Source organism: Anas platyrhynchos, chromosome 14 (assembly GCF_047663525.1).
Source record: "Anas platyrhynchos isolate ZD024472 breed Pekin duck chromosome 14, IASCAAS_PekinDuck_T2T, whole genome shotgun sequence".
NCBI lineage: Eukaryota > Metazoa > Chordata > Aves > Anseriformes > Anatidae > Anas > Anas platyrhynchos.
The window spans coordinates 13,017,442-13,039,840 of record NC_092600.1 but is presented as its reverse complement, the minus strand read 5'-3'; the positions used below and the strand labels follow the sequence as shown (position 1 = coordinate 13,039,840).

Here is a 22,399-nt window from a genome sequence, read left to right as displayed (position 1 = left end):
TGTCCCACCTGCACCCAAAATCCCACCATCTCCTGCAGCAGCTCCAGGCCACCAGAGTAGCAGGGTCCTCCAGGAGGCTGCCACAGCGTGGTGAGAGTCCTGGCTCAGGGTGGCTCTGCCCAGGCTGTGTTTTGCTCCCCAATGCGCACCCTCATCCCCGTGCTTCTCTGTGCTGCCCCATGGATTCACCACCCGTGTGCCACTGCAAGACACCAGGCACCCCGACAGCCCTTCCCAGCTGGCGTTTGCAGCTCAGCCTCCCCCAGGACGAGCGATTCAACAGGAGGAACTCGGCCTGAAGGACCCCACTGCTCCCGCGGAGGAGGAATTTCGCTAGAGAGACACAACCGAGGTAGCAACCCCAGCTGGTGGCAGCCCTCAATGCACAGGAAGCCACAGCTGAGCTGCATTGCAAAGAACTGACTCATGCAGCCCTCCCTGCTGCCTCGCGTCGGGTACAATGGCACAGCCTGAACAGAACAAGCACAACGCAGGGGCTCGGTGTGCCCGTCTCTCCCGCAGCCGCCACGCTGAACGCAGGATGGAAGCGTGCTGGGCAAGGCTCAACCTGCAAAGCCTGAGAGGTCTGTGGCAGGGGACAGCCACCACTGTCCCCTGGCTGCCCAGGGACTGTCCCACGCACCAAGGTGTGGGAGAGGTGAGCTGTTCCCTGCTGGTATCGGGTGGTGATTCACCTGCCCGGGCTGAGCAGAGGGCAGCAATCTCCTCCCTGCTCTCCACCCCAACCAGTTTCTGCCTCCGGTGCGTACTGGTTGCACTGGGGTCATTTCTCTGCCACATTTCCTCACTGCCACCAGCCCCAGCTGCTTCCTGGAGTGCTCCTGCTTGAAGCTTCAGACCAGCAAGGTGCTGCTGCCCATCGTTTCCATCACTGTCCTGGAAGTAAAGCTGAGATCTTGCTGCTAACGTCTGCAGCTGACACAAGAGGCTGGCAGAGCCGGAGCGACAGCAGCCGGGTCCAGCACAGCCCGATCCAACCCTCTTATTTAATACAAGTGGCCAAGAGTTATAACGAGGAACGAGCAATGCAGGCTGCTCCTGCCAAAAGTGAGCTTGGTGTTTGGAGAAGAAATACACAGGAGCCACAGCAAGCGAGCCCTGGCATCCCCGTGAGCAGCGGGGCAAGGCGCTGCCAGGAGCCCCTGGAGCTGGTGCTCAGCCCCTGCTGGGGGTGAGCAGCACCCAGCCCTTGAGCCCCACCTCACACTCGCTTGCACGTGGGTTTAATGAGGGTGACAAACAGCCCCTGCCTGCTTGCATTTGCCTTTGGGAGCGCAGGCATGTGCACAGAGCCGTGCAGAACCTAAAGGGTGTGGGGGAACAGGGCTTGGGCAATTTGTGCCCTGCTCCTGCTGCCTCCTCCCGCACAGTCCCGTCCCTCTCCCTGCCTACCCAGCAGAATTAATCCCTTGCCCTGGCACTGGATTGCCTGGATCCCACAGGGATGTGGTGATGGAGGTGTCCCCTTGCCACAGTGCCTCCCTCTCGTCCTCCCTGCCTGGGGGCTTTCCAAGAGCCAGAAGCCACCAGAGCCCCCTGTGCTGGCAACAGGGTGCACGGGGACAGCCCCGCTTCTGGGGTGCTGGGAGTGGGGCAGGACCCTGAGAAGGCAAAACAGGGTCATGAGTCCAGAGCTTCATCACTTCTGGACACCAAAGGGCCCGGGACACGTTCTGCTCCTCGCCCACTGCTCCTCGCCCAGCACAAAGCACGCAGAATGGCTGTGGAAAAGACCAGAAATGCAAAGTCAAGGCTTCCGAACCTCCTTCCTCTGCTTGGGAATAGGAACGCCGGGGTTGGAGCGAGCTGCTCCTGCCTGACCCCGGAGCACACACAGCAGTGGGGACGTCCCCTCTGATGTCCCCCCTCCCAGCCCACAGGGATGTGCGGGGCCCCGCTATTTCCATCCGCTGCGTGTGCGTGAGTCACTCGTTTGTCTCTCTTTGATATTAAACCATGCCAGCACCAAGGGGGGGGGGGAGCAAGCAGCAGCAAAGGATTTAAAATAAAGCTCTCCCTGCAGGCTGGAGGAGGGGCAGGACGCAGCCCACAGACCCCCTCCAGCCCAGCCCCAGCCCTGCCAACCTCCTTTCTCCAGGCAGCACCGTCCCCAACATGCTCCAGTCCCCTCCCAAAGGGACGGCCGGGGTGGGGGACCCCCACTTGGCAAGAGCTGGCTCTGCCCCCGCGTCCGAGCATGCCCCAAGCAGCATTTCTACATTTTCTATGCCAACAAGGAGATTTTCCCCATGCACCTCATCCCCCTGCGAAATGCTGGCGGCAGGGAGGCTGTGAGCAAAGCCACACGTTGGCACCCATGCATGCGTGGGCGTGTGTGTGTGTGTGCGCCACCCTCCTGCCTGCAAGTGTGAATTTGCAGGTGCAACATCCCTGGGGATGCACACAGACACTGTGTGTGCGATGGCAGCACCAGGCCCTGCCAGCCCCAGCTCTGGCTGGACCCGAGGGGTGCAGGTCCCCCTCCTCCTCCTCCTCCCAGCTCCTTCCCCCCAGGTACAGTTTTGGTGACCCCAGAGAAAAGCGTCACCTCCAGCATCTTTCCTGCTCCCCTTTAGGTAGTTTTTTGCCCAAATCCCACAGCCTCGCGCTGTGCAACAGGTCATGGACCAGTTCAGGACTGGATCTAGGTGTCCCCCAAGGGGTTCCCTGTGAGGCACGGTGGGGCGAGGAGAGCAGGAGGTGGTGGGACCTGGGCTCTGTGCCCACCTCCCTTGCTGTGCCAGGAGCAGAGCCAAGCCCTCGTGGTTGGATCAATGCAGCGATGCAGGCTGCAGCAAGCAGCTCTCTGCACTGGGAGTCCCCAAAAAAAACAACAGTGCCAGTGTGGGGCCAGGCATGAGGCAGCTCCATGCGTGGCCCCCACACTCAGTGCACGACTGGCCGGCATTCCTGGGGATGGGAGCGTGAGCTCGGGGCATGCCCACAGCCCCGGTAACCAGCCTGCATCCCGCAGCACCCCCACGACACTCCTAATCGCCCTAATCCTTTGAAACAAAATATTAATCCCGCCGAGCTCGGCAAAGCAGCGCAGGGTGGCTACGCCGTGCGATGGCTGAGCGGTGCTTCTAATCCGGCACAAAACGCTCTAATCCCGGCCCAAGTCCCCCTGCCCCCCCCCCCCCCGCCAGCACATCTGCAACCGATCAGTGCCGTGGGGCAGTGCCGTGGGGCTGGGACCCCCGGGTGGGAGGGGCGTCCCCATGCTGCAAGTGGGGTATAGGGTCTGGGGGCATCGGAGCAGCCGTGGCTCGTGGCCAGGGTCACGCTGGGCTCCTGCCCGCCCCATCGATTGCCTTCAGCAATATTTAAAGCTCCCGTTTAATTTCCAAATGGAGAGGAGTGCCTTCCACTCAGCCGCCTGGCTGCGAGCACTTCCAGGTCTGCAGGGCTACGACGCAGGCACCGCGGGGAGGATGCGGAGCCGGGGGCCAAGGGGCCTGGACCCAACTCCCCGGGATGAGGCTGCTCGGAGCAGGGCGTGAGCGCAGTGCCGGAGCCGCAGAGCCTGGGGTGGCCGAGCCACGCATGTCTGGCTGCCTGCCCGCGGGGCCATTTCAGTGCACGGGCAGGCTCTGTGAGCCGGAATTGCCTCCTGCTCCCCACCAGCCGGGAGGAAACGAGTCCTCTGGGGGCTTCGCGCCCTCCCCTTGTAATGCTTGTCAGGGTCATCGCAGCACCAGGGGGCTGCAGCCCCCCAGCAGCGCCCACGTCTCCCCAGGGCTCGGTGGCTGGTCCCAAAGCCCTGCGTCCTGTGCAGCGAGAGGTGTCTGCTGTCACTTTGGGGGCCCAGTCCCTACCCATCTGCAGGAGGAATTTGCATCGCCCAAGCTGGAATGAGGCAAGAAGTGCTCCCCAGGGAGCAGTCCTCGCACCCCGCTCCGTAATTCGCTCCGACCAACGTGATTCAGCCCCTGTTCGTGTAAATCTGTTCCCCTAATAGCCTCCGAAGCCCGTGGATGCAGTTAAAATACCGGCTGAAATATTTATTGAGTCAATTTTCAACTAACATAAACTCTGTGCTTACTAAGTGAAAAAAATAATAATAATAAAAAAAATAAAAAAAAACACACTCTCCTTTTCCGTGAGAAATGCGAGCAGAGCTCCGCAGCCGGCTGCCCCACGGCTGCCCCACACCAGGGGCCGTGGGGCGATGCGGCAGCAGGGGGGTGCCGTGCCCCCCGCCTTGTGCCCGGCTGCATCTGCTCCTCGCACAAGGCAGCTTTGTTCCCCGCCCTGGCTTTCGGACCCCGGCGCTGCAAACCCCGTGCCGTGCATCCTGCTGCGGCTGCTGGCTGCGCCCAGGATCCGTCCCTGCGCTGGAGCCTTTGTCTCCGGCGGAGGGGAGATTTGCAATGGAAATGGAGTGGTTGCTATTTGAATATCCCCAGCAAAAGAGCCATTAGCGCTAATAACAGCTTTCAGCTCGGTGCAGAGGGCACTCCCCAGCCGCAGCACTTTGCAGCCCCGTTTCCCAGCACCAGCACCTTCCCGCAGTGCTGCCCCACATCCCTGCCCCATGGCCACGTCCTGGCGGTGGCTGCGGGCAGGTGGCACTGCCCCTGTCCCCTCCGCCTTCTGTCCCCTTGGGAAGGTGCCCGTGGGGCTCCGGGTCGTGTGGCCCACCCTGCACCGGGTCCCCTGGGCACGGAGGGTGGGATGAGCTGAGTGGAGGGACCCCCACCGGGACCCCCACCTGCTCCATGAGACCCACAGAGCCGGGGACATCGTTCCCCCAGTGCCAGGGGGTGGCAGAGGAGCGGGTGGGGAGGTTTCCAGGTGAGAACCACGAGCCTGGAGCTGAGCTTTTGGATCAGGGCAGGGAGCGGACGGGGCCGCGTGCGCTGCGGGCGTGCAGCGTGCAGGGCCGGGGTATTTTTATCCCATGCTTGATGGATCGGTGCACGGCTTCACTGCTGCCAGATGATTTTCCACCGGTTCCATCACATAGCAATTTAAGGTTAGTCCTGACTGCCAGAATGAGTCAAAAGCTTTTAAAAAGCCTATAAAACGGGCATCTATCTCGCCCTGGTTTTATTCTGCTGCTTTGTTTATCGCTGAGGTCACCGGCTCGTGCCTTGGGGAGGGATCCGGGTCGTGGGTGGTGGTGGCGTGTGGCGAGGGGACGCTCCCGGCTGGGTCGTGCCGGGGCTGGGGCACCTCTGCCGTGGGTGCTCGTGGCACTGGCTGCATGCCCGGGGATGGGGGCCCTGCTTTTGGAGAGCAGCGATACTGAAAGGTTGTGAGCCGCAGAGAGCTGCAGGAGCTGGGGTTGGAGGCAGGGAGAGGAGGCTAGGAAGGGTGTAAGGGAGCAGGAGGCTTGGCTGGAGGATGCTGGAGATGCTCTGCCCTTGGGTTTTGGGAGGTGCAGGGTGTTTTTTTTCTCCCCCAAAGCAGCTCTGTGTCTGCTGTCAGGTCGGGTGCTGGTGGGATGCCCCCCGGGGGCACCCTGAGGGTGCACGGTGGCTCGGGGATGCTCACTGTGCTCCACACACCTTCAGGCAGTGGTTTAGGCTCAGCGTGGCCAGAAAACAGCCTGCAGTCCTGTGCCAGCCCTCCCTCTCTCTGTTTCCTCCTTCCAGGTGTAATCCCACAGGTTTCCCAGTGCAGCATCTCTGTAACTGCCCTCATGCAGCCCCAGACTTCATCCTCTGCCTCCCTCTTACTGGCAGGGGCACAGCATCCCCCGACATGGCACATACCCGGCTCTGTCCCCCTGCTGCCAGCATTTTGGGGAGGAAACAGCAGCTCCAAGCCTGGTTCATGCAGAGAGGCCAGGCTATATATAAGTGCATGGGCGAGCGCACACACCCATCCGGGCTTGGCTGTGCCCGTGCCAAGCCAGGCTGGGGTTTGGGAGCTATTTTTAAGGCAGCTGATTTGGGGATCTGGCCGGCGGAGAGGATCATGCAGGGTCAGTGCCACTTAACGGGAGCAGAGTGCGGTCTGGGGAGGGGATGGAGCAGGCTGATGGGCAGGATCCGCACCCCTGGCATTGCTGAGGTTTGCAGGGGATCCCAGCTTGCTGCTGCCGAAATCCAGCCCAGCCCTGGTCCCGCTGTGACCCCTGCAAGGGGGGCAGAGCACCTGCACACTGCCTCCCGCAGCACCCAAACCCTCCGCAGGCTGCACACAAAATGCTTGCGAGCCCCTACCCCCCCCTTGAGCGTGTGAGCGGCCCCAAGGGAAAAATGCATGAGAAATCACCAGCCCTCAGTCACTTGCAAAAGCAAATCTGCACAAGATTGCCTCAAAAAAGCACCGAAGCTTGAAAAACCTCTGGGGAGAGGGTGGCGGAGCGGGGCAGGGTGCTGGTGCCCGCAGGGTGTGAGCAGGGGGCTCCCCAATTCCTGCAGCCCAGGGAAGGAATGGGCAATGGGATGCTGGAGCATCCGGATCACAATTTTGGGTAAAGAATAGGGGTAATCAGCCTGCAGGATGACCTCCAAGCTCCAGGAAAGGATGGGGGCAGCCCGGTACCCCAAGGTTTGGGGCTGAGCACTGCCCGGGTCCCCCCGGATCCTCACAGTGCCCGAGTGGCAGCGAGCCCCGGGAGCTGTGAGCGGCGCCGTGTCCACCCATTTGTCTGTAATTAAAAGTTGTGTGTAGAGATTTCCTGTGACACGTCCCGCGAGTCCAGCTGCAGACACGGCGCCGCCGAAACCAGGAGATGCTAATGAGTGCTTGTGCATATTAAATACCTTGTTTACACGCAGACAACAGCCGGTGTAGCTGGGGGAGGCAGAGGAGGTGGCTGCGATCTTCACGCCTGCTTCCTGCCCCTGCAGCCTTCTGCTGAGCCGGCGTTTGGCCGGCAACCGGCTGCTGGGATGGCCCAGGGCTGCTGGCAGTGCTGCCGCTGCCCCAGCTCGCCCCGTGTTTCGGATCCATCCCTTGTCATCGTCTTCTTCTCAGTGGCAGGTGGCTGAGGCAGGGTGCTCCGCAGGGCTGGATCTGGGGCTACGAGGGGGCAGGGGGCTCAGCACAGCCCCATCTGCAGGGACCGCTGCGGAGATGGGCAGCAGGGTGCTGGGGTCCCAGAGGGGTGGGAGATTTTCTTGCTCCCACCACCCTGAAACCTCATCTTTGGCTCTGCTACCTTCAGGAGCACACCTCGCTGCCCCACACGTGCCCACACACGTGCTGCTCGCCGTCCTTGCCCGGAGTTATCCCAGACCCTGCAGGAAACGTCCCGGGAGGACGGCCCGGGCTGAGTGATGGATGTGAGCACCGTGGAAGTGTTTCTTCCTCCAGTTTCCTCCAGGGACAGGTGAGCACCAGTGCCGGGAGCTGCAGACCTGGCACCGATGCTGCCTGCAAGGGAAAGCTGAGCCTGGTGTCCTTAGGGACAGGAGCCCAGGGATGGGACTGCAGGTCCCAATTCCCCAGGCACCTCCAGGGCTGGTGCCTGCACTCGTTCCCAGTAATCCCTGGAGCAACTCCTCGGAGCGTGGTCCCCTGACACGAGCAAGCGAAGCGGGGGCAAAGCACACTAAGGGTGCAGCCGATGCCTCCGGGGGAGGGAGATGCAGGAGCAGCAGGGCTGTGGGGCTGGGATAACACGTGGGGGCTGCGGAGGCATCCCCGGTGCTCTCCATGGCACTTACACCCCACAGACAGGCCCCGTTACCTCCCATCACTGCTTCCCCCATGTGTCTGACACCTGGCAGGGGCTTGCATCCTCACCCACTCCCCTGTGAGCTCTTCCCCTCCTCCTGCAGGCACACACCCCTATGAACAGCCCCCACGGAGCTCCCTAGGGTGTCACTGAGCCCACAGGGCAGCGAGGAGCCAAGTGCCACCAGGCACTCACCCAGGTGCCGGTGTGATGCCTTCCCCTGGCACCCCCTGCAATGGTCCCACCAGGGGGACCCCCCAGCCTGCCCCCCCGGCCGTGCCCCCCAGCCCCCAGCCCACCCAGGCCTCGCTTTGTGCCGAGTTGCCACTCGCGAGCGCTTTAAATGTTAATGACGACGTTTCAGATTTGTAGTGGAAACTAATTAAAATTGTTATTGTTAGCGGGTTTGAATTGCCCAGGTGTGAATCATTATCCTCATTAAAATAATCAGGGAGACAGGGATGTGACAGGAGAGCAGATGGATGAGAAGCAGCCGGAGCCAGCGCCCCGGGTGGCCGGGGAGCCCTGGTGCCCATGGGGAGCAGGGGGACCCCTGCCCGGGGGGCACCAGCACCCAGGGGCTGTGAGCAGGGTGCTGTGGGACACGTGGGTGTCCGTCCGTCCCACCAAAAGTCCCCTTCCCAACGGGCCATAGTGCTGCTCACCCCCAGTTATGGGATGGAGAAGCCGGGAGAGGGCCTGCCCTGATGAGTGGTGGCACAGCCCCATGTCATGAGCGTGTCCCCAAGCACGGACCAGGCTGTGGCTTGTTCTCCCGGATGGACCTGACCCACTGCAGGATGGTGTCTGTGCCCCCCACGTGTGGGGCAGAGCCATGGAAGCACCACCACACTGGTGTAGTGATGGAGCCTGGGGACGTGACAGTCCCCTGGGTGGTGGCACCATTGTGGGATCACCAGCACCGCTCCATCCCAGCCCCAGGAGAGGAGCGGGCGCTGGGTGCCCTGCCCATGCTGCCGGCCGTGGGAAGCAGTGGGGGGCTCCTCGCCCAGCCCCGCTGGAGCCAGCCGGGGCCGCCGTGCGCCCCGGGGGCTGATCCTGCCCCGGGTGGACCCGCGCCGCGCAGCTGCCCGGTCCCCGCCGCCCGTCTGCGGGGAACAAGGGCCCCTTTCTGAGGGATGAATGGGCTCAGTGTGCGTGGCCCCCCTTCTCCCTCCCCAGCAGACCCCCAGCCCTGGGGCGGATGGCCGGGGTCAGCGTGCCCTGCGGCGGGGCAGCTATTTGGGGAAAGAGCTCGGCCGATGCTCAAGGTCGCCTTTGTGGCCTGCGCCCCGGGGCAGGGGCTCCCCAGGGGACGGCGGTGACACCAAAGGGAGGAGTGATGGCACGCAGCCAGCGCGGGGGCCTCTGTCACCCCTTGTTCCCTCCAGCCGTGCAGAGATGCTCGTGGTGGTCCCAGCAGATCGGCAGCACTGGGGGCTGCTGGTGGCCACTGGCCACGGGCGGCTGTGGGGACGCGCTGGCCAGGTGGCACTCAAGGCTCATTTGTCCGATGATGTTTTCATCTATTGACAAATCTATTATTGATGATCCACTCTCCTGCACTTGGCAGAGCGCTGTCCATGCTCCGATCGTATCCATCAAGCAAAGCTCTGCCGGGCTCTGTCATCGCTGCTGAATTAATTATCCCCAGATTGTTTTTTCATAAATATTTGACAAGCACTAACAATGCGAGGCGTGAAGCCCCCTGGTACTTCTGTGGCTCCAAATTGCCCCTAAACGTGGTGGTCACCGCCCACCCTGCTCCCATTGGGGGTCCTCTGTTCCTCCCAGGGCACAAAGGAGGTGTGAACGGGACACAGCACCCAGACCCACCTCATCCGTGCATCAAAAGCAACCCAAAACAACAAGGACAGCAAACTGTCCCCACAGGGAAGGACAGGAGCTGGGTGGGAAGGGGATGCCCTGTGGGTGCCCCTGGAAAAGTGCTGGGGAACGGGCTGGGGGCAGGAGGGTGAAGCTGCAGGTGGGGCACGGGGCAGGGAGGGGCAGCCCCAATCTGGCGCTAGGAGTTATCAGACAATTAAAGATGTGATAAATTTAGCCATTGGAACAGGAAATTGGCAATAATGCAGAAATGAGAGGAAGCAGTTGAGCTAACTGCTGGGCACTCTACAAAATTGGCTATAAAAAAGAAGGACTGCCATAAATATAAGGGCAGCCCGGAGAGGACACTGCTGGTAATGAAACCCCCACTCCCGATGCGGGAAGCGGGGAGACGCGGAGCTGGGGGCTCCTGGATCTCAGCTCTTGGCTCCTCAGGGCGCACAGCCCGGCGGTGGTGATGGAAACCCAGGAGCAGAGTGCAGGGCTAGCCCACTCCTGATCTGAGCTGGTGGTGTCAGACCAAGAAAAGCTTAAAACCTTTTAAAAACCCACCCACCGTGCTATGGGTGCTGACCAGAGCGATGGCACGGGCTGCGTGGGGGAGCCCCCAGGAATGGGACCCGGTGCATGCCAGCAAGGCGCCAGAGTGGGGCCGGGACAGGCAGCGGGATAACGGCTGGGCTAATTGCCTGGGACCGCATCGCATCAAAGGAGCGTGTAATAGACGCAGGGCTGGGGTCAGGAGAGTGCAGCCGGGAAAATTTGCTGCCAGGGGCAGAGCCCAGCCAGCAGCGGGCTGGGGGAGCTCCGGCACCGCCCCTGCGGGGGTTTCATGGTGAAAACAGAGGGGTGAGGGTGGCTGGGGCCACGGCCAGCCCATCCAGGGCAAGGCACACGGCAAAATTCCAGCTGCAGGAGGAAACAATACCATCTGCTTCACGTCCAGGAGTCATGTCAGCAGCTGCGGAGAGGAACGGGATGGAGAAGTGGCGAGGGTGGGCAGGGGAAAGTGGGAGCGCATGGGGAGAAGTGGCTGCCTGCTGCCATGGGGTGCCCTGCTGATTGCAGGCTGCGGCTCCTGCTCACAGAGGGGGCTTCTCCAGACCTGGCTCTGCCTCGTGCAGAGGTGAAGAAGGAAAAGCTGCACTGCAGCACGCACCCAGCCCACCCAAACAGCCACCCCCATGCCCTAGGGCAGCCAAGTCCAGCAGTCCCCCTGTAGGAATCCCTCCTGCTCCATCACCAGGAGAAACTGGTACCACCACCAATGCCCCAGGCTGCTGCACCACCTGCATGGGCATGGTCCCATTCCATCCTGGGGGCCCTGCAAAGCCCCTGGGGTCCCCTTGGGACAGCAGGGAGCAGTGGGTGATGTCCCTGGCTTGCTGGCAGCCCCCACGCACCCCTCCACCAGCTGGCCCAGCTGCCTGGGCACCAATGGGTAATCCATCTGCTGAACACGCTACAGGCCATTAGCTTTAACTAGAGGGAGTAGCGGGGAGAATCATTAAAGAGAAAGTTCACAAAGCAATTAATAAAGCACCTCATTAGGTCTCCTTCCCATATGAGCACGCAGCTCCTGCTACAGGCTGCTGCAGGGCTCGCGCTCCTGCTCCCCGCGAGGAGACACCCAATGGCTGGGCGCTGGGGGGGACACTGTTTTCCCTCACCCAGGCTCCCTGCAGGACACCTCCCTGTGGCCAGGGCACACCAAGGGGACACGGTGGTGCACCACAGCTGTGTGAGGGGGCTGGTGACCCCATGTGGGACTGGTGTTAGCCCAAGTGCACCCCTGCTGGGACCGAGGGTTGGTCTCGGGGCTTCATTCCAACTCCAGTGGGGCTCTGGATCCCCTCCAGCTCCCTTTGTGCTTCACCACACGTGTCCCTTTGGGGAAGGTCTTCTCCACCTTCCAGGAGATGCAGAGGAGACTGAGGATTTGGGGATTTGCCACCCGGAGCCTCCTGCAGCACTGAGGTCTCCAGTGTTGGTTCCTGCTGACCCCAGGCTGTGCTGGTGGGCAGCTGGAGCTGGTGGCCCCCTGCAGGGCTCTGTGGCCACCCTGGGCCACTGCAGGTCATGGGGTCTGCTTGCAGAGGCCGGGTCTGTCCCTGCTGTGCAGGCTGCACCCTGCAGCTTCCCAAGGTCCCTTTGCTCTCCTCTCCCAGCCACAGCAGGCTGCCAGGCCCCACTCCCAGAGGTGTCCGCATGGCCCCCGGGGGGACATGGCTTGGAAGCACCACGGGAGGTGGTGCCAGCTCCAGCTGCTCTTTTTGCTCCACTCGGCTGCTCTTTGTCAGGTTTTCTGCATCCTCCCTCACCCCTGAAACTCTCCGAGGCCAGTGCCATGGGGCTGGGTGCTGCCCGTCCTGGTACCAAGGCTGCGCTTCAGGGCAAGAACTGGAGCCCGTCTGAGCTGGGAAATGTCCCAGGCAAGAGGGAGGTGAGCTTCTCTTGGAGAAGTGACACAGAAAGCCGCGATGCTCCTGGAGGTGGATGGCTGTGGGAAGGGAAGCAGGGAATGGTGATTATTGGCATCCCTCTGCAGCTGCAGGCTGCACTATGGGTGCATCCAGTGAGGAGAGGAGCTGTGGGCACCCAGATGGGGAGGGATGCAGGTTAAGGACCTTACCCACCCTGCTCCCCAGCACTGCCCCAGTCCTGCTGCTTCTGTCCCTTCTGCCCCGTGCCCAAGCACAGGACATGCTCTGCTCTTCCAGCCGTGCCCTGCAGGACCTGCACAGCACCCTGGCTTCACAGCCTCTTGCTTCTCAACCTGCTTCACCCGTGGGCACTGGGGAGGCAGGAGCTGGAAGCTGCCCCTCTGGCACAGGGCCCCCTGCATTGGGACACCCTGACCACAAGCAACGCTCTCACCCCTTTCCATCCCCTTCCCTGCTCCCGCTCCAGGGTTTGTGGGGTGACATGTATGTGTGCTGCATGCCATGACACGCTGCAAAGCCCTTGTCTGGCTCATCATCACACCTCTCCTGCAGGGCAGCGTACCTGGTGTGGCCACTCTGTTCAACCCCCTCTGAGCAGTGAAGCCCCTGCCTTCTGGGAATTTACCATTCACAGCCACTCTGAAGGCGTTTCCTTCACATCCTCTGTTTGCCTCTATTTTTCATCCCCTCGTTCCCTCTGACATTTTTCACCCAAGAGCTTTTTGGCTTTGGAAATCAGGGCAGAGCACACAGCGTACCCACAGCACCGTGCCCGGCAGCGGCGGAGCCCCCAGCAGCGGCTGCGGGAGCAGGGTGGGCTCGGCTCCGCTCTCACGTGGGGCTTTCCTTCATCTCCCCCTCACCAGCCTCCCGACTAATGACGTTTGTCTAATTAGAAACATGCCCGATTGTTTCACGCAGTAGGAGAACGGGCTGTTTGGCAACGCCGATGCGTATCGCAGCGATGAGGGGTGTGCAGAGCCCTGAAACAGATGAGATTTAGATGAGAGAGAAAGATTATATTCAGGTGCGCTGCTCTGTCAGAGAGCCTTTGATTTGGTGGATTGTGTAGCATGAAAGGCCAGGCTTGTTACAGCCTTTGTGTGACTAAGAGTAGGATATTAAAGTTTGATGCACTGCTCTGGGAGACGCTACGTGATGGATAGAGAAGCCTTGCTAGGCATTGTAGGAGCTGTGTAGGGCCCTTAGGATCTTTGGGGGCTGTTTGTTATATATTTCCTTGCCTAATGGCTTGCGCGTGAGCAGAGAGCTAAGGTCGGAGCTGGGACTGCTGGCGTGACCTTGGCATACGATTTTCATACGCAGGAACATTCGGCTCCGCGCGGCGAGCGGCTCCTCATGAATTGCATGCGGTGACCCTGGGTGTCAGCGAGCAGCCTCACTCATTTCATTCCTTGCACTTTGGAGAGAGTGATGGCTCCTGCTACGGGGAGGTTTTCTCTGCCTGGGATCCTGGTGGGTGGGAAGGCTGCTCGGAGGGCCCTGCTGCTCCCTCGGGTCTTCCTCCAGCGCCCTGTGGAGGCACCAGGCTGAGCCTTGGCCATGTGCAGGGCAGAGCCTCCCTCATCCTCCTGGTGAGCTCTGGGGGGGAGCGCACAGGGCTGGGTTTGCAACAGCCCACCTCAACCTGCTGCTGCTGGTGTGGCACATCTCCCCTTCTGCCACCTGTGTTGGGGTGGATGGAGCAGGACCGGGTGACCCCCTCTTGCCCCCCCAAGCCCTTGGTCCTGTAGTCCCCACCAAGGGGCTGGTGAGCTCCTGGTGTGGAAGCCACCTGAGGCTTTCCAAGCGATGGATCCTGGCCAGGTGTGCACCCAGCACAGCCAGAGAAGACTCCTGCTCCAGGTCGGGGGGGCTCAGAGCCTGCTGGGCAGGGCGTCCTCCCCAGAGCTGCCTGGCTCACATCCCTGGAGCATCCCATGGGTGTTCTTGCAGGTTCCTGCTTCTGTTTGAATGCTGGTGTCTTGCTCCAAGCCTTTTCTCCAGCCCCTCAGTGGTGCAGAGCAGGGGATGGGTGCATCTCCTGCACGTGTGCCCCCTGCCAGCACCAATCCTGCCCAGCACCAGGCACTGGGGCACTGGGTGGTCCCTGGGGAGCTCAGGACTGCTGGCTCCAGAGCTCAGGCAGCCAGGAGCAGGGAGGCAACGATCCATCCCCGCTGCCCAGCCGTGTCACCTTCCCTAGGACTGAGCCTTCCATTCGTGCGTTAACCTTTTCTGGTGACTTGCGGTGCCTCCGTTAAACAACGATCTGCCTGCAACATGACAGTGATTTGTTTAAAGAGCCCACACTTGTCCTTGTTAGCGCTCACTCGGAGCGCTGACAGTCCTGTCAAAAGCCTCTGTGCTTTTCTCAGTTCTCTCCCTCATTTGCTCCTGTCACCATGGGGAAGCATCCAGATAACAACGGCCCTGGTGGCATTTGAGCAGCTCGGGGGCCTTGGCTCAGCTCCTGCCCTGGTCTCACTCTGCATGGCCAGATCCTGGGGACGGCCAGGGGAAGGAGCAGGCTCTGATTCCCCTCAAGCTGGAGATTTGGGCATTAGACAGCCCAAACTTGGTTTCCCAGCTAAAAAAGAAGGGCGAGGAGCCTGGGAGCCACCAGCAGATGGCTGTGCAGAAAGGGGACTGTGCTGTCACCAGATCTGGCTGCCAGGCTTCAACCTGCAGGTAGCCAGTGTGGGGCAAACACTAGCCACGCAGAGACCCCTGGTGCCTCCCCACCCCGCTCCTCTGCCTGCATCAGGGGCTGGCTCGTGTCCACCGAGCCGCAGGGAGGCGGCTGGCCCAGAGAAGCCCATTTCCCAGAGATAATGTTACGTTTCCAGAGTGCATGTAGACAAACACGGCCAAATGTTCCCCTCCCTGAAGCCATCAAAGCACCAATGACTCCGTAATATTTAATGGCTTGTTTTGCTCCCTAAATGATACAATGAAAAGGATTATTAATGTTAATAGCGTTCTTATCATATTTTAATAGCATCATGTATAACCGAAATGTCATCTCAGCACATATTTCTCTTGCTCTCACCCAGGGCGCGGAGCAATCACACTCCAGAGATGCGGTGAAGGAAGAGACATCGGGCAACAGGGTGAGAAGGGGGGCCGGGGCCCACGGTGAGCTCGGCTTGGCTGAACGGAGAGGGGATGCAAAGCCAGGCAAAGAGCTGTGCCACGGCAGCAGGAGAGGGACGAGAAACCAAAGGGCTGCGAGGGGAGACGGGCAGGGGAAGGATGCATGGGATGGGCAGAGGATACAGGAGATGGACAAAGGAAGGATGCATGGGATGAACAAGATGAAGATGCAGGTGATGAGAGGGGGAAGGATGCAGGAGATGGATGAGGTGAGGACGTACCAGGCAGCTCCATCCAGGCCCCAGGCTGCCCGCACACAAGGTGTGGAGATGTCCTCAGCCCTGCAGGAGGAGGTGCAGCCGATGCCCCCAGGTCCCCCGAGAGCTACCAGCCATGCTCCCACCACCACTTCTTTCCTTGACATATCGGGCTCCACCAAGAACAGCTGTCAGCAAAGTACTCCAATTTTCAGCATATCGTTTTACAGTCCAGTGAGCATTTCCTTTTTTTTTTCTTTTTTTTTCTTTTTTTTTTCTTTTTTTTTTTCTTTTTTTTTTTCTTTTTTTTTTTCTTTTTTTTTTTTCTTTTTTTTTTTCTTTTTTTTTTTTTCTTTTCCCAGTCCAATCCATCTTAAAGGTTAGTGTACCTAGGCTGAAAACCCGCATCTTTCATATGCGGTCGGGTTGCCCTCATTTCCTGCGGTGGCCGCAGGCTGGGCACACAGGGGCCGCTTTGAGCCCTTTGGAGGAGCCGAGCACAAGGACGGTGCCGTTTCATCTTCCCTCATCCCAACACAAGCCCCTGCATTTCCACAACGAAATCACAAAGAGAAGACCCAGAAAGGTTCATGGCACATCCTCAGCTTGCCAAATCAAGTGGCAGCGGCTTTGTGCCTGTAAAGGCTTTTCAGGAGGACATGGGCACAGCCCACAGCCGGGCACAACCTACGGCAGGGTCCTGGCTGCGGCCACCAGCACCTGCACACCCACGCTCACTGCCCATCCTCCCCCCAAGCATGGGGGCACTGCCTGGGCACAGACACATCTGCAGCTGCCCGGGGGCCTGGGGACCTCCCCCCAGATGTGTCCGCACGCCTGCACACACGTCCATGGCACCCCTCCCCGAGCCAGCCTGCCTGCATGCTGCGAGATGAAAGGGGGCAGCTCAGCTCTGACCTGCTCATATTTCACTAAAATGTTATTTTAACACTTAAAAGGGTAGAAAATACCATCGGCGGCTCTTCATTTATCAGATCGATGCGCGGGGAGCAGGGCACGCATGCTCTCCACATTAATGAGCCCGGAGCTGGCTGCAGCTTCCCGGCAGTGCCCTGGCACTCTGCGGAGGGGTGGGTGCTGCGTCCCAGGGGGCAGAGCTCCTTCCTCCCCTCTCGAGAACATTCTGGGTGCTCAGCAACATCCCGTGGTGGCCTGAGGGAGATGGGAGGACAAAGCCAGCAGGAGATCAGCGATGGTGGAGACCTGATGGAGGTCCCCAGCCCACCAGGAGCGGGGAGCAATAGCATCCTGGTGTCCCCATTCTTTGTCCCAGGTCACGGGTGATTGCTGGAGCCAGGGATGCTTGCACAGAGCTGCTGCCTCTCTGGGTGGGAAGCCACCAGCTCTCCTTCCCATTTGGAAGGGTCCTAAAAGCTGGGGACCATGCTGTGGGGCTGCAGTTGGGCTCACCTCCCAGGCTTCTGGTGCTTCCCCACAGCCAGAGGACCCCACACTCGATCCTTCTGTGCCCCCGAGCACTGTACAGAACTTCCTTCAGGACAGGGCCACCTTCTCTCCTCCTTTCCCCGCTCCTTGTGGCACCACCTCCCTGTGTCCCATGTGGATACATGGGGAAGGGCAGAGGTAGGGCTGGTCTACAGGACGTGGTGATGTGGTGAATGCTCAGCAAGGATCCAAAGCTGCCACATGGACACCGTCCTGCAGACAGCAACGATCCAAGGCTGTGCTTTTCTCCAGACAGCTGCAAAGGTGGGGATGCACACAGGATGCTCATCCTGCCCGGCAAAGCCGCGGCCACGTCAGGGACTCCGCCCCCAGGGTGGGAATCCTTGCAGCAGTGCAGTCTGTGCCTTCTCTGGGAAGTCTTTGCTGATGGACTTGCTGGTCCCTCAGTGTTGGCAAGGCATCCGACAATCCTCGAAGCAGAGGGCAGAGGACAATTATAAAATATTACAACAGGAAGCGTGGGGGAACCACAGGGACCAGTGTGAGGTTTGCTTGTTTAACACCTTCGTTAATAATCTTGGCAGAGAGAGTAAACAGAAGAACCAACTACCAGGGACGTGCAGGTACTTTCCAGGGTGAAAGCAATATTTTCCTGGGGTTGTTTCGCACGGACTGCAGGGTCCTTGTGCAAATGGTTTCAGGTCCAAAGGTCTCAGAGCTTTAGGGAAATGGTTTTACCCATCACTCCTTCTTCTCTGACCCAGGAGATGCCCCATAGACAGGCAAGTGGGGATGTCTCCATGGAGCCCTGCGCAGGGATAGGGGCACCAGGACCACTGAGCATTTGCAGAGAAGCTCTGGGAGGTGCCACATCTTGCCTGCTGGCACAGGGGACACGGGCTGAGGCATCAAATAGAGAGACACCGCTTTGTGTGAGATGTCCTGCAATGCCTTCCGTGGCTGATGGGTCTCAGGGGACCTTTCTAGGCCGGGTCTTGAAGCATCCCATGACAGAACAAAGCCGAATCACTCCTGAACTGACTGCTGACATAACATGCGCTATGGCTAGTGACATATGAAATGTGCTCTCACAGTTTAGCTGAAAAATAATCAGAAAAATAAATCAGGAGTTTTTTGCAGAAAGCTAGGGAAAAATGATTTAAAAACAGAAGCAAGAGCTGTATTACCAACCAGTGCTCGCTGCAACGAGCAAGATGCACAGCTCTCCTTAACAACACCTTCCTGAAATTTGCAGATGAAACTGAATTGGAGAAGAGATCCAAATGCCAAGGAGGAGAGCGGACACACGAGCGGGTCCCGCTGAGCCCGCGGGCAGGCAGAGGCTGGAAGAACACAGCTGCGCCATTTGGGAGAAAATGATCCGAATCGGGCTGCGAGCCACCAGGAGGGAGAGTCCCGTGGGGCTGAGCGAGGCACGGCACAGGGTCTGCCACATCCGACATTTTCGGAGCAAAATATTGATGGAAAATCCTTGCCCAGACCAAAATCCAGCCTCTGCCCCGCGTCGGAGGTGCAGGACATGGGTGAGCACCACCGTGGCATCCCCTCTCCCCCCGAGGTGAGCACAGAGGAGACCCGGCACAGCTCGGAGACGATCCGTGCTGTGGCTGTGCCGCGTGCTCCGTGGGCATATGGCAAGCCATTCACTAAATAAAAAAATTAAATTACCCGAGACTATAAAACAGTCAATTTAGAGCGATATCCTGACTGTAATAGGGCAATAGCATTTTATTTACTGCTGTGACAGCAATTCTGCAAAGGAGAGCAGGTTTCGGGGGGTGGCACGGGCACCCCCAGCATGGGAGCGATGCTGTCCCTGCCAGGAGTGGCCCCGGGCTGGTGGCTCCTGTGGTGGCTGTGCCTGCCCTGGCCCCGCTGCTCGCTCAGGGGCTCCCCGCGGGCTCCCCCGTCTGCGCCACGCGGAGCATTAATGCCACATTAGCCTAATGGGCAGCTTTCTCATTTCCAGGTTCCACATCCTCATTTCCCGGGCGCGGATAAGATGTTTGTGCCACGGACGGCATCTTCTGTCAGCATGAAATCCCTCTCGTTGTTGGAGTGTGGAAAATGGAAGAATGCTTTGTAATCTGGTTACACGTAGCCTGCACATCTCAGGTCTCATACATTTTTGTAGCTGCTGATAGAAATGGGTCGAATCCTTGCCTGTATCGGAGGGTTAGGAGGCCGGGGATGTTTACACCCTCTCCTTTCTCCAGGAGTGATGTGTCTGTGGGGCAGAGGACAAGGATAGGTGCCCCCTGAATGCTGGTGTAGCCCAGGGGGGCTGCAGAAGAGCTGTCCCCATCAGTGTCACACTTTTTGGCCTCCCAGCACATTTTGTGTGTGGCCTGGGAGGGGACGGGAGGGATGTGCCAGTTCTGCAATGCTGCTGGTGGAAAGTTAGCCCAGGAGAAGTGACCAGGCACCTGGTCACACCAAGTGCCCCCACTGAGCTGTGTCCCTAGGCACCACGTCCCCACGTCCCTTACACACCTCCAGGGTGGGGACCCCACCAGTGCCCCGGGCAGCCTGTCCCAGTGCTTGGTCACCCTCTGTGGGACCAAATTCTGCCTGAGGCCCGCTCTGGGCCTCCCCTGGTGCAGGCTGGGGGGTTCCCAGAGGAGCAGACAGCTTGGATGAAGCCGTCTCCATCACCAACCCCCTGCCCGTGCTGCTGTCCCAGCATTTCAGGGCTGACGCAGGGCACTGCCTCTTGCCTTGCACTCACCTAAGTTAGGCTGGAAAAATCCTCATGGAAGACTGTTAGTGGCTGTTCTAGCTTTCTTTCAAGCTGCCCTATTTATTTAATCCTACAGAGCGGATCCAAGCCAAGCTCCTGTTGACATCTACACCTGGAGAGGAGCTGGTTTGGTGCTTCAGTGGCAAGGAGAACCCCTATTTCCAGCTCACCCCAGGCCACATGTCCCTGCCCCGTCATTCTTCATTACCACCACCGTGGCCTTCATGATCTTGATAGTTTTTCCAACCTAGATGATTCTCAGTGCCCTGCTGAGGATTTCCCACAGGGAGGGATGCTCCATCCTCCAGCCTGTTGCGATCAGAGCCTGTCCATGGCAGTGCTGCAGCACAGCCAGGGCAGGAGGCTCCTGTCTGCCTTCCCCTGGCTCCTGGCTCCTCCAGGAAGGGGACGGAGGGGGCCAAGGGCTGGGCATCCGTTTTGTGGTCCCATCTCCCTCCCCTGGGGACCCTGCCCTGGCCGAGGTGCACAGGGCCATGCCCAGCCTCGGGAACATGCCTGGTGGTCTTTTCTGGGCAGTTTCATGGTGCTGTGTGTGCTCGAGCCTGGGCATGGCTGCAGGGGTGCATCCTTGGCAAATCCTTGGAAAAATGCTGGGTTTTGAGCTCACCCATCCTCTGGAGAAGCTTTGAGAGTGGCTGCAGGGTGTTGCTCCCTTGCAGGGCAAATGAAAGGTGTGGGTCCCCGGGGGGATGGCGGCTCTGTGCCCTCCCAGGGACAACTTGTCTGGGACCTGGCGCTCACCCAGCAGCTCTCCTGCAAGGCTGCTGCCACCTGCGGCGGTTTGATCTGCCAAACAGCTCAGGAATTGCAGGCTTAATCTGCTGTAATCTCCTCGGCACGATTTGTCCCTTCAAAATAATGCCGTGTTTTGATGGGCTCATGACAAGGGCGTTTAATCCCACAAGAGGAGCCTTCCTCTCTCTTGACCGGTGTCCCTCTCACGTCAACATCTTCAAGGCACTGAGCAAGGCCTCCAGCAACACTGCTGCACTGCGGGACTGGTGCCTGCAGGACTGGGGTTCGGGTTCGGGTTAGGGTTAGGGTTAGGGTTCAGGTTAGGGTCAGGTTAGGCTTAGGGCTAGGGTACAGATGGCATCCCTTCTCCTTGCCTGCACACACACCGGGAGCCGGAGTTGTTGCTGATGAACTTCTAGGAGCCTCCTCACTGCAGAGCTAATGTTTGCGTTGGTTTATTTATTTATCGATCTGCTCCCTTCCCATGTAAAGGGAAAAAAAAAGAAGAAAAAAAAAAAAAAAAAAAAGAAAAGAAACCCAAAGAGAGGGAGATGAAGAAGGAGGAGGGGGTGGGAGGTCGGAGAGATGAGCGCCAGCTCAATCCCAGCTGCTGGGCTTTAATCAAAGGTTTCTATAAAAGGGAGACCAAATCTTTTCAAACATGTCCCTCGCCCTTTCGTCTGAAGCTCTGCCCCCCGTTGGCCAGCAGCGTAGACCAAACGTCTGTCCCTGGAGGCCAGGTGCCCTTCAGACAGCGATGCAGGCTTCGGAGCTCCACAGAGGGAGGGGCGAGCTCCCTACGAGCGGGTCTCACAGGGTGCTGCCCCAGCGGGGTTTGATGGTGTGGCTGGTGACTGCACGCCCACATTTGCCAAGCTGTCTGGCCCGGAAGGAAACGCGGCAGTGATGCCTCTGCTCCATTGCAGATGGATTTCAGTGCACCCTCTGCAAAGGAGCTGATGGCCTGGACATCTTTGGGCCTGGACAGCCCCTGCTCTGGGAACGCCTTGCTCTGTCCCATCAGGGACCCCAGCCCCATGGGGCGATTTGTGCCCCCACACCCCCAGCTCCAGCTCTTTCATGTGCTGCCGAGGGCCTTGTTGGCAAACAGGGTCACCCCTACAGTGCAGCAAGAGTCCCCCCAGCCCCCTTGCTGTTGATTTTAGGATGCTGAAGCTCCGCCAGGATGCCCCTGACACCTCCTGCCACCTGGTGGGATGCTCCGAACCCCCGAACCCCCTCCACAGGGACATGGTGGCCACACATCCCCAGCATACCTCCAGGCTGCGGCCCCAAGGGTGGTCATTCCCAATAAGGGGACGGGGACAGTCCTGCCAAACATCCCATGAGCAGCCGAATGCCAGCACACTCTGCTGCTCATGGGCTCGGTTTCTCCCCTCGTGGGCACTGGGGACCCTGGGTATGGGACAGAGGATGCCGAGTGTCCCTGCAGCAGCGGGTGGCCGTGTCCCCAGGCCCAGCGTGGCCGCCGTGTCGCTCAGCTCCTCGCTGGTGATCTGCACCGCCGAGCTGGGAGCTGGGAAGGAAGTATTTGTGAAATTAATTAAGACAACAGAGGCCCGAAGAAAGGGAAAGTTAATTAGTCACGGCAATCAGTTAGATTTGATCCAAAAGAACAAACAAAGAGTTAGAAGCGTGTCACTGGCGGGCTGCTTCTCTGGAAAAGGGATTACGCGGAGATTTCCACCGAAGGGAATGGCTTTGTACTGCTGCTCCTTATGTAATTGGGGATTTAAAAGCGGCACAAAGAGTCATTACCACAAAATTTCTTTGTATGGGGAAAAAAAAAAAAAAAAAGTTGACATTTACGAAGCACAGGAGGGAGCAGCCAAACAAGAGGAATCAATGGGAGAGGGGCTGTGGGGTGCGATGCTGGGGGCTGGGGGGTGCCAGGGGCCTGCAGTGCAGCCCGGCTTTGCTGCTGCCCTGGGCTCTGCTCCCAGCTCCGCACTGCCCACCAGGATGCCTGCTGGTGCTCACATCAGGCTGCCTGGGGCTCAGGTCACCCCCTGGATCCACAAGGGGTCGAAGAAGACTTCATGTTGCCCATGGGGCTGTGACAAATGTGGGGTGTCCCTGAGCCACACAAGGCACAAACGTGTGCACTGAGACATCAGTGCTGTGATGCTGC

The 22,399-nt window shown here is 59.6% G+C and overlaps 1 long non-coding RNA gene across 1 annotated transcript; it reads left to right on the top strand.

Annotated features, from left to right (window-relative positions):
* Positions 1 to 4,915: 4,915 nt before the first annotated feature.
* LOC106018761 (uncharacterized) lies at positions 4,916 to 19,206 on the top strand. The gene is made up of 4 exons (XR_003500477.3): positions 4,916 to 4,999; positions 15,006 to 15,062; positions 17,986 to 18,274; positions 18,721 to 19,206. It is a non-coding gene; the product is annotated as an uncharacterized lncRNA (long non-coding RNA).
* The last annotated feature ends 3,193 nt before the right edge of the window (positions 19,207 to 22,399 follow it).